Source organism: Amblyomma americanum, chromosome 1, assembly GCF_052857255.1.
Source record: "Amblyomma americanum isolate KBUSLIRL-KWMA chromosome 1, ASM5285725v1, whole genome shotgun sequence".
Taxonomy (NCBI): Eukaryota; Metazoa; Arthropoda; class Arachnida; order Ixodida; family Ixodidae; genus Amblyomma; species Amblyomma americanum.
In genome coordinates this window covers 79,473,414-79,483,422 of record NC_135497.1, presented here as the reverse complement: position 1 = coordinate 79,483,422, position 10,009 = coordinate 79,473,414, and the positions used below count along the sequence as shown (strand labels likewise).

Here is a 10,009-nt window from a genome sequence, read left to right as displayed (position 1 = left end):
CATCCGCCTCGTGTGCAAGAGGACCGGGGCTCAAATCCTGGTGCCGCGCAATTCTCCACCGGGTTACCAAAAAAAAAATCCGCGTGTCGATGGAATTGCATAACCAGGCCTGGAGTGCGGCCTGATCTCGGTGACCACAACCGACAACGCACTCTCTCACCAGAGCAGGACTTGGCCACCCTGGTGTAGTACTTGGCCACAACCTTCTATGATCAAACCAATTAACCCTCGGCCCTCAGTCCGCAGCGGCTGCGGAGCAACTGACCACGGCGGCGGTCAGACCTGTGACGCCGCGGAGGGTGCTAAGAATCTCTGGCTCCGGACAGGCCGCCATAGGAATCTGAACCTGGCAACGTTTAACGCTAGAACTTTATCTAGTGAGGCTAGCCTATTGGGTTTAACTGAAGAAGGCGATCTTGATGTTCATTCAATGCACGATAATCTGACATCAATAATTATGGAGTGTGCAGTAGAAGTAGGCGGTAGGACAGTTCGAAAGGATACCGGCAAGCTATCTCAGGTGACGAAAGATCTGATTAAGAAGCGCCAAAGCATGAGGGCGTCTAACCCTACCGATAGAATAGAACTAACAGAGCTGTCAAAGTTAATAAATAAGCGCAAGGTAGCCGACATAAGGAAGTGTAATATGGAGAGAATCGAGCATGCTCTAAAGAACGGAGGTAGCCTAAAAGCAGTGAAGAGGAAACTAGGCATAGGTAAAAACCAGATGTACGCATTAAGAGACAAACAGGGCAATGTCATTAGCAATATGGATAAGATAGTTAACGTAGCCGAAGTGTTCTACACAGACTTGTACAGTAGCCAATGTAATCAGAGCGTTAATGAGAAAGACAGCAGTGCACAGCAATGCGTCATCCCGCCAGTAATGAAAGATGAAGTAAAGAAAGCCTTAGAAGCAATGAAAAGGGGAAAAGCAGCTGGGAAGGATCAGGTAACAGCAGATCTGTTGAAGGATGGAGGGGACATCGTGCTCGAAAAACTAGCCTCTGTATACGCAATGTCTTATGACCTCGACTGTACCAGAAGATTGGAAGAATGCAAACATTATCTTAATTCATAAGAAGGGAGACGCCAAGGACTTCAAAAATTACAGGCCGATCAGCTTACTATCCGTTGCCTACAAAGTATTTACTAAGGTAATCGCTAATAGAGTCAGGGCAACGTTAGACCTAAATCAACCAAATGACCAGGCAGGCTTTCGTAAAGGATATTCCACAATAGATCATATTCACACTATCAATCAGGTGATAGAGAAATGCGCAGAATATAACCAACCTCTATAATATAGCTTTCATTGATTACGAGAAAGCATTCGACTCAGTGGAAACCTCAGCAGTCATACAGGCATTGCATAATCAGGGGGTAGAAGAGCCTTATGTCAAAATACAGGAAGATATATATAGCAACTGCACAGCTACTATAATCCTCCATAAAGTTAGCAATAAAATTCCAATAAGGAAGGGCGTCAGGCAAGGAGACACGATCTCGCCAATGCTGTTCACCGCATGTTTACAGGAGGTATTTCGAGGCCTGAATTGGGAACAGTTGGGAATAAGAATAAATGGAGAATACCTAAATAATCTGCGATTTACTGATGACATTGCCTTGCTGAGTCACTCAGGAGGTGAACTGCAAATCATGATCAATGAGTTAGATAGGCAGAGCAGATCGATGGGTCTAAAAATTAACATGCAGAAAACCAAGGTAATGTTCAACAGCCTAGCAAGGGATCAACAGTTCACAATTGGCAGCGAGAGCCTAGAAGTTGTGACGGAATATGTCTACTTAGGACAGGTAGTGACAGCTGATCCGGATCATGAGAGGGAGATAACTAGAAGGATAAGAATGGGGAGGAGCGCATATGGCAAATTCTCGCAGATCATGAGTGGCAGTTTACCAATTTCCCTCAAGAGGAAAGTGTACAACAGCTTAATCTTACCGGTATTTACCTACGGGGCAGAAACATGGAGGCTAACGCAAAGAGTTAAGCTTAAGTTAAGGACAACGCAGCGAGCCATGGAAAGAAAAATGATAGGTGTAACGTTAAGAGACCGGAAGCGGGCAGAGTGGGTGAGGGAACAAACACGGGTTAATGACATCCTAGTCGAAATCAAGAGAAAGAAATGGGCTTGGGCAGGGCATGTAATGCGAGGGCAAGATAACCGCTGGTCCTTAAGGGTAACGGAGTGGATTCCAAGAGAAAGTAAGCGTAGCAGGGGGCGGCAGAGGGTTAAGTGGGCGGATGAGATTAAGAAGTTTGCAGGCAAAGGGTGGATGCAGCTGGCAAAGGGTAGGGTTAATTGGAGAGACATGAGAGAGGCCTTTGCCCTGCAGTGGGTGCAGTAAGGCTGATGATGATGATGATGATGATGATGATGATGATGATGATGATGATGGTGGTAAAGCGTGAGAAGTCTTTTCGGGATAGCATTTGAAATGGTGACGCAAATACCGATTGAAACCGCAGCGACTTTCAGGCTTCTCCACAGCGCACTGAGCAGTGGCAGGTGAATGTTGGCGTCTTCTACGGTGCCCGTACATTTTCAACGCCGAAGCACTTGCTTTGAAGGGGGGGGGGGGGGGGGAACAATTCCACCGAAAGCGAAGCCCGCGGAGCGTTCTTTAGCGGCATCCGATGACACGCGGAGGGTTTGCGCGAAGGTAGAGAAAATTTGAAATCTCCCCGTTCGTGACATCATCACCGAGTTTCTCCGCAGTTTTCCGGCGCCGTAAGGAGAAGCATAAACTTTAATCGGCGATTGCGTCACCATTTTAAAAGCTAGTAGAAAAAAACTTTGGTGCACAGATTTGAAACCTCGAATATCGCGCATATATCAAAAAGTGGTGCAGTTGCTCTTTAAGCGGCAAACAAGCCTGTTGATAGTTCTGGCCATAGTTTCTGTCAAAGACAGTTTCGTTTTTCTGAGAGCAAGCCTATTTCAGCTTCTGTGTAGGGGCACGGAATCTATAAATGTTCCACTCTGTGTCACGTTTATCGCTCAGTTAGTGGTGCCTGCTGTTACTTGATGGAAAGGCTTGCGCTCGACACTTCAAAAAGCTAACATCTCATTTCAGGAATACATTCAGAAGGAAAACATCGCCATCATAGCCTGTTTCATAGTTTAACGAGGAACGTACGGGATGCCGTTCAATGGGTGCCTTTAGAAAGACTTTTCTCTGAACATGTGCACTCTTTGTCAAAAGTTTGGAGCCCATCTCGACCGTGGCCAGAGCGGGAGCGCTGCCGAGCGGCGGCGCTGTCATCGAATGGGCTTGCCTGCACCGAGACTGCGCCGGTCGAGGAGGTATGTCTCCCTCGCTTTCTCTGGAGGACCTCACTACAGAAAAAGCCCGAGAGCGGGGGGGGGGGGGGGGGGGGTATCTTTTTTAACTTTTAACAAATTTGTCAGTTGCCTTTTTACGTTTCATTTCTTGATACTTTAAATGCTCTGTAGGGGCCTAACATGTTCGGTATAGGCAAATGCACCACTTATTATTTCAACATTTCTCCAAACCCGGGGCCAGAGAGGTCGAAATGCTGGAAGTACGAAACTTATACCCCACAGTTTCTTCGCCCGGGTTACTCTTCAGAGAGAAACTTTGGACGAAAATGATAGGGATTACACTGCTCCACGTTCCCCAAACTCGCCGGGAACTTTCTTGGGCTACTCACGCTGAGTAAATAGGGGAGGGTCTGATCAGTGTGCCTCGCTTGCAGCCACTGAGGCCATTGTCGCCGCGTCTCGGGTGTCCCCATCGGAGCTGACAGCGCCGCCGCGTCTCTACAGTGAGTGCCCCGGAGGTCATGCAAAGCAGCGTCACTCTCCTCCGCGGGGAGGCGGCGCCGGCCGAGTGCAGATGAGTTGTTTTCCGCGCGCCGCTGCCCAGCGCGCGACACACGAGACGCCCGCCAAAGTGGCCCCGACAACGACGGCGAGACGCGCCGGGACATCGCTGCATTGGCGGGCCCACGGAGAAGAAGGGACACTATAGCTGCGCTGCAAATTGTCTCTTCTCCCGCGCCAGCGCAACGCGAGAGGCCGGAGCAAGGAGGCACGACAGCCCAGCAGCGCCAAAGTGTGTGTGTGGGGGGGGGGGGGGGGTTGTTCCGCGACTCGGGCGATTCCTCGCGGAAACTCGATATTCTTCGCCGGCAGAGAGCCGCGGAGCCCAATCCGAGTGCGCGGGAACCCAGGGCCCGAAATGAAAGCGGGTAGGGGGGTGGGGGGCGACATAACAGGAAGGAGGGTTCGCGCCCGAGACGCGAGAGGGAAACGCCGAAAAGGAGAAACAAGTAAGAATAAAAGGGCACCTTGCCAAAAAAAGAAGCTGCCCATATGAGCTGGGAAAAGAAATCGATCATCCCCGAGACCAGCGCGGCCATGAAGCACGACTGCGTCTAGCCAACTTCGCGCGAAAGGAGTTGGTGGAGCTCGCTTCTGTAAATGCGCGCGGCGCTGCTGCTTCTTCACCCGACTGGCTCCTTCGGGGTGATGTATTGGGCTGCCGACAAAGCGGCGCTGCTCGGATTTGTCCGCAGCCTTCTTTATTTGCTCTAAATAGGGCCTCCCTTCCCGGCGCCAGTCGCAGCGCACGCCGAGCACAATTCCCCCGTCGCAGCAGGCACCGCTGCTGCTGCTGCTTAGCGCGCGACGCGCTGAAGACGTCGCGGCGCGCTCGCGTCAGCGCCGCGCAGACATGGGGCAGGGAGAAAGAAGGCACGCGACCAAGTCCTACATGCTTAGAAGTGCACGAGAAAGCAGAGTCAGATTCAGAAATCGATCGCCGCTGTTAGGCTGCAAATCGCGCGGCGCATTCGCCAAGACGACAGCGATGAAAGCGCGCGAGTCTTTCAAGCGTTTCGGTGCCGCCCACATTTTTCCGACCTCTTCGTCGCGTGCCGCCTCCGATGCTGCGCAGAAGAGGAGGGGGAATGAATTTCTTCTCCGCCCGCTCGCACGAGGACCGACGAAATGAAAGATTCCTCGCGACTCTTGGCTGGAGACGGGTTTTATTTTATCATCTGTACGCAGAGCAGCCTGAAGACATTGCTCTTGTACGCAAGATGAAAATGCTCGTCGAATCCCTTGCATGCCGCAGCCGACGCCAATTTGTATACTTGCATGAAGTTGAACTCGAGAACACATCGCATCTAGGACCCTTCTATAAGCGAGCGACCGATTAACGCATGAATATTTACGGCACTCTAACTGCAGATCGAATTGAATCCATCAGTGGATAATCACCTCGCAACTCTAGGAGAACGCCACCGCTGAAGAGTGCTGACGCCATATGGCCGACATATGTAACTGTGTCGCGCGATGGACGCCAGCCGGTCCGACTGCTTACCTAATTGTCACCAGAAAACAAAATAATGATTTTTCGGGGCATTACCAACGCGTCTTGACTTTCCTCTTTTCTCGCCGCAGTCGTGTTTGGTCCGGTGACGTATAGTGCGAGTCGGAAACGGTCTTGAGTGAAGCTGGCTTGCAGAAGGCAGTGTGGATCGGTTCTTCGTATAGCCAGGGGGGGGGGGGGGGGGGGGGGGGCAAGCAAGAGCACTCAATTAGCCTACGGCAGGGAAAACAACGTGTTTCCTCCGGCGCTTGCACAAGGCTCCAGATGGGAGAAGGGCGGCGCAGTTTCAGGCCGTCGGCCGGGCGGGGATCGTCGACCCGTCAGCGGCCGATCTGTCATCGGGACCGCGGCGCGACCGGCGGGGCCTCGGCGGCCATCCATTATTCGGCGCGGTCCCGCGCTGGGCGCTTCCGCCGTAAATGAGCCGACCCGAAGGGCTAAATCAGGCCGCGGCCCGTCCGGCGAGCTGCGCGCGCGAGCGCCGCGGTTGGCCTTGAGGCAGGCGGCTCGCATCATTCGACACAGCCAGGGCCGGCGCCGGTGTCCATTAGCCGCTTCCACGAGGCCGGGAACCGCGCGCGCGGACGCCCTCGCATGCAGCGGTCCCCTCCCTCGTGGTCCCCGTGAGAGCCTCGGCTCGTAAAAGCAGTCAGCGAGAGGCTCCCCTCGGCGGGGCATTCTTGACACGCGCGCGGACCCTAACACCCACGGGCTGCCACTCGGGACAGGGTCGAACAACACCGCGGCGCGCAGACCGCGAAGCTAACGGGACTGGGCGTTACGACCCGTGTTGCGCGGCGACAGACAGATGATTTGAAGAAAGCAGGGTAACATGACATGGCAGCGAAGCGGCAAGCTTGTTGAGGCGGCAGGAAACGCGACAGAAATACACAAAGCATCACTTCCGTTTCTACACCGAGCAGTTTTGACGGCGCTGATAACGCTGCTCGCAAGCGTGTCTTTAAACCACTACGCTCAATATTTTTGCAAACAGCCGCCACGAAACAACAACAAAACTGTCTTAAAGTCCACGCGACCCGAGCATTTCTAACGTGGCGAACGAAAGCAGCGTGGATACCTACTGCCTCTCTGAGATGCCGACGTTTACACAGCAACATGACGGTGTCTCGTTTTACTACAGCTATTTTTACAAAACAGCCCGATGAGGCTGTTCAAACATAAACGTTCCCGCGGGCGAGAAAACTTTTTGAACAGGGGCTTCGAGGAAACATGCACGTCAAGGATCGTAAACAGCGCGGGACGCTCAAACGCGGCGTCCGTACCGTCCCCGTATCCTTTCACGATAAGCAACGCCGCAAGGCAATGCTCCCGCTTTCTATGATTGGCCAAAGAACGTGCAGAGCTTCCTGAAGCCCGAGCACCCCGGAGCGAGAAGCGCCGGAGGAGGCCAGGTCATTCCGCGCCGGGCCTCGCCGGTTTGTATGAAGTGGCCTGCCCCCCTCACGTCGCGCTCCGACGAAAACAAAATAAACGCGCCGCCGCATTCCTCCTCGGCAGGCGCTAAAACAAACGACAGCGGACGGACACCGCTGGCGGAGATAAAGGGGGCAGTCGCGGCGAAACGACGACGTTAGCCATGCGAACACGCAGGCAATGTGTTGGCGGCGAAGGGCGCGCGCAAAGAGTAAAAGAGCGGCCCTCGTAACAGGTGGCCCCGTGCTGCTGACCAGGCCGCCGCCGCCGCGGCACGGCAAAACGATACGCAAAACACTCGCGTACAGCGCGCGCGCCACCGCACGCTCGCGAGCCGTGATCTCGGCTGCAATAAACCGCGGCAGCAGGGACAATGCAAGATAAGAAAAATGCCGAGAATTACCCTGGCTATCTTGGCCGCCGCTGCCACCGGTAACTCACAACACGGGCGACGCCATGACACTCGTCGGACGGGTAGCCCGAGAAAAGGTGATACGGAGGAAAAAGCCACCAAACCACTTCGCGCGTGATGGTGCGCTGCGGAGAAGCGCCCTTGCCAACACATGTGGCGCGTGTGAGCCAAGCTGGGGGAACGGGTGGCGGCCGCTGAGCGACTTCGGCGCGGTGGCTGTCCCTGCGGCTTTGTGTTGAACGCATATCACAGAGGCGTGGAAGGCGACGGAATGGCAAAAATGAACGACTGTGCCATGAACGCTATGAACGCTATTAACATTTTTGTTCTATTTTAGACAAGATTTTTGACATTGCCCTTTTCTTCTGTAGAGCGCGTAAGATTGCCACAGTTTCCTAAATGTGCGTCCCTCATTGCCTCACTAGCTTTGGGAGATTAAGACCCATAAAATCAAGCAATACTAAATGTGTAAAATAGCACAGCCTAAAAGATTAGGACTGGAGCGGTCTAAAGAGTCACATGCGAGGACTTTTAAAACTATGTGCTATTGCAAAGGTTTAGTCCGCTTTGCAAGCAGCTGGAAAGCGCACAGTTGTTCCTAATCTCACGCCGTTAAAAACCGGCCCAAGGTAACCTCTGATGTCTCCATCAGCAGCTGTGAATCGTATTGAAAAAGGATTGCGGACAAAATTTTATGTTATACGGCACTAGAAAACCTTGACTGACTGGTCAAACGACTGACCAACCGATTGATTGATTGATTGATTGATTGATATTCAGTGTGGTGGCGCGGTTTCCATCTTTCTTGTTTTTTTTTACTTGCAGAGCTCTTTTTTCAATACAAACTTGTGTCTAAACCCGCTTCTTGACATATACTTCTTTACTATGCACATGGCGTTAAAGATGCCAAGTTGCGCTGTGCAGCTTGAGTGGCCATGCATAGGTGCAGGAGGGGTGTGTGTCGAATTTATTCTAGGTCAAACGTGTGGCGTTTTTCGGTCATCAAGAATTGAACTGGACGCTCAGTTGGTTCCTATCAATCATAGGCTGCCACTACTGCTTTAGTAGCACTCCATCTGTTACCACCGATCCAGGCAGATATCACAAAACAAGGAGATTAACTTTCCCTCGAACAGTGAAGGAACTGCGGGCGTTACACTTTCGAAGAACAAAGGCGAATTAGACGTAAATGATAAAAACCGTCGTAAGCACACGCATCCTCATTAATTTTCCTCCGCGAGGAGCAAGTGCAGTTGCGACACGGATGGATTGCTGCATACTGTGCCTCTCTACGTCCTTAACGTAATCCCTTGTTTACTAAAGCGAAATCAACTTGCGAAGCCATTTGTCTTGCGTTCTTCAAAGCGTGGAGAATAAAGCGGCTTCTAACGCGTTCATGTACTATCGGCTCGTACAAGGAGAGCCCGCGGAGTGGGCGAGGGAAGAAAAATAAAGGGAAAGCGTGGCACCAACAAATGCGCGGAGTTCGCAGAGAGTTTAATGCCGTTGTCAGGTGCAGACATGTTGCGTAGTGAGCAACAGCAGAAAGAAAAAAAGCAAATAAGAATAAAGCCGGCTCCCAAACTTCTCGAGCCAAGAACACGCTGCAGGCTGCCGGCCCGGAAGCAGCAAGCAACGCGCAGCGACTCGAGGCACCGGTGCGCTCGCTGGCTGGCTGGGCTGGCGCGTGGGCTGCCGGGCCCAAATGAGCAGAAAATTTTCCGTCTCTGCGCCGATGGCTCGTAAACAAAAACAGGCAGCCCGCTCGGCTTTGCTAGTTTCTTTGCTTTTTTTTTTTGCGCATTGTTCGTCCGCGCGGAAGGAGTGCACGCGCTTCTCGCATCGCCTGCCCCTCCCTCCCTCCTCCGCACTCTTCCCTCTCGCCATGGCCTCCTTGTTCGGTGTCAGCCGCGTTTTTACCTGATGGGCGAGTCATTAGAGGCCGGCGCGCACTTGGGGACGCAGGGGCGCGCGGCACATAACTTTTTTTTTCTTTGTCTTCCCTTTGTCGTGTTCCGCGTGCCCTGAGAGAAAGGGGGGGGGGGGGGGGTATTTACGCTTCAATTTCGCCCAGCTTGTAAGAGGCCTTTATTAAATAGCTGGAAGTACATATCCTTAATCAACAAAGGACTCGCTCCACGATTTACCATCTATATGTGAGGGGATTACACGGTGAATAAAGAGAACGTAATTTTTCTTGTACTGAACTTCGCTGCTGCCTGCGCACTCTATGAAGGGGAGCGAAGCTGGAAAAAGGAAAAGGGTAAACAAAGGCAGGTGAGCCTTCAGCGAGAACATGTGATTGTACAAACAGCGCGCAGAGTAATAATATGCCCATATTTTTCGTTTACTGCGCTCCTCTATGACCATGTCACGATAGTGCCGATGCACTTGCATCACTCGGCCGTTGCAAGGCCGCTAGCCTATCTCGTTGACAGGAGTAGGTGTATGCATGGAATCCATTGCAGCATAGGCGTAGTGCAAACTAAGGCAGCTCATAGATGGTAGCCGCACACTGGTACATGTTTTAGGTCCGTTGGCTGATGAATGTGCCCTTGTCTTCACCCGCTCTACCCGCTACTGTTCTGCAGACCGAAGGGATGAAAGTTTAGCGAGACGACGATATAAAACCGGCAGCGCGTCAGAGCACAGGTTGAAACAGAGCACGCGGTAACTTGCGGCGGTTCGGAAAAGTATGCGTCCTGCTCAGGACAGGAGTCTTTTTATTTCTGCTGGCTACCAGTCTGACAGAAAAGTTTGTTAACTGTTCGCTAAGAAACATGG

At 52.4% G+C, this 10,009-nt stretch overlaps 1 protein-coding gene across 1 annotated transcript in view; it reads right to left on the bottom strand.

Annotated features, from left to right (window-relative positions):
• LOC144113110 (uncharacterized) overlaps positions 1-7,306 on the bottom strand; it is a 54,492-nt gene extending 47,186 nt beyond the window's left edge. Inside the window, exon 1 of the mRNA XM_077646022.1 lies at positions 7,112-7,306. The gene's annotated coding sequence lies outside the window, so the exon portion shown is untranslated. The remainder of the gene's footprint in view (positions 1-7,111) is intronic.
• Between the last annotated feature and the right edge of the window lie 2,703 nt (positions 7,307-10,009).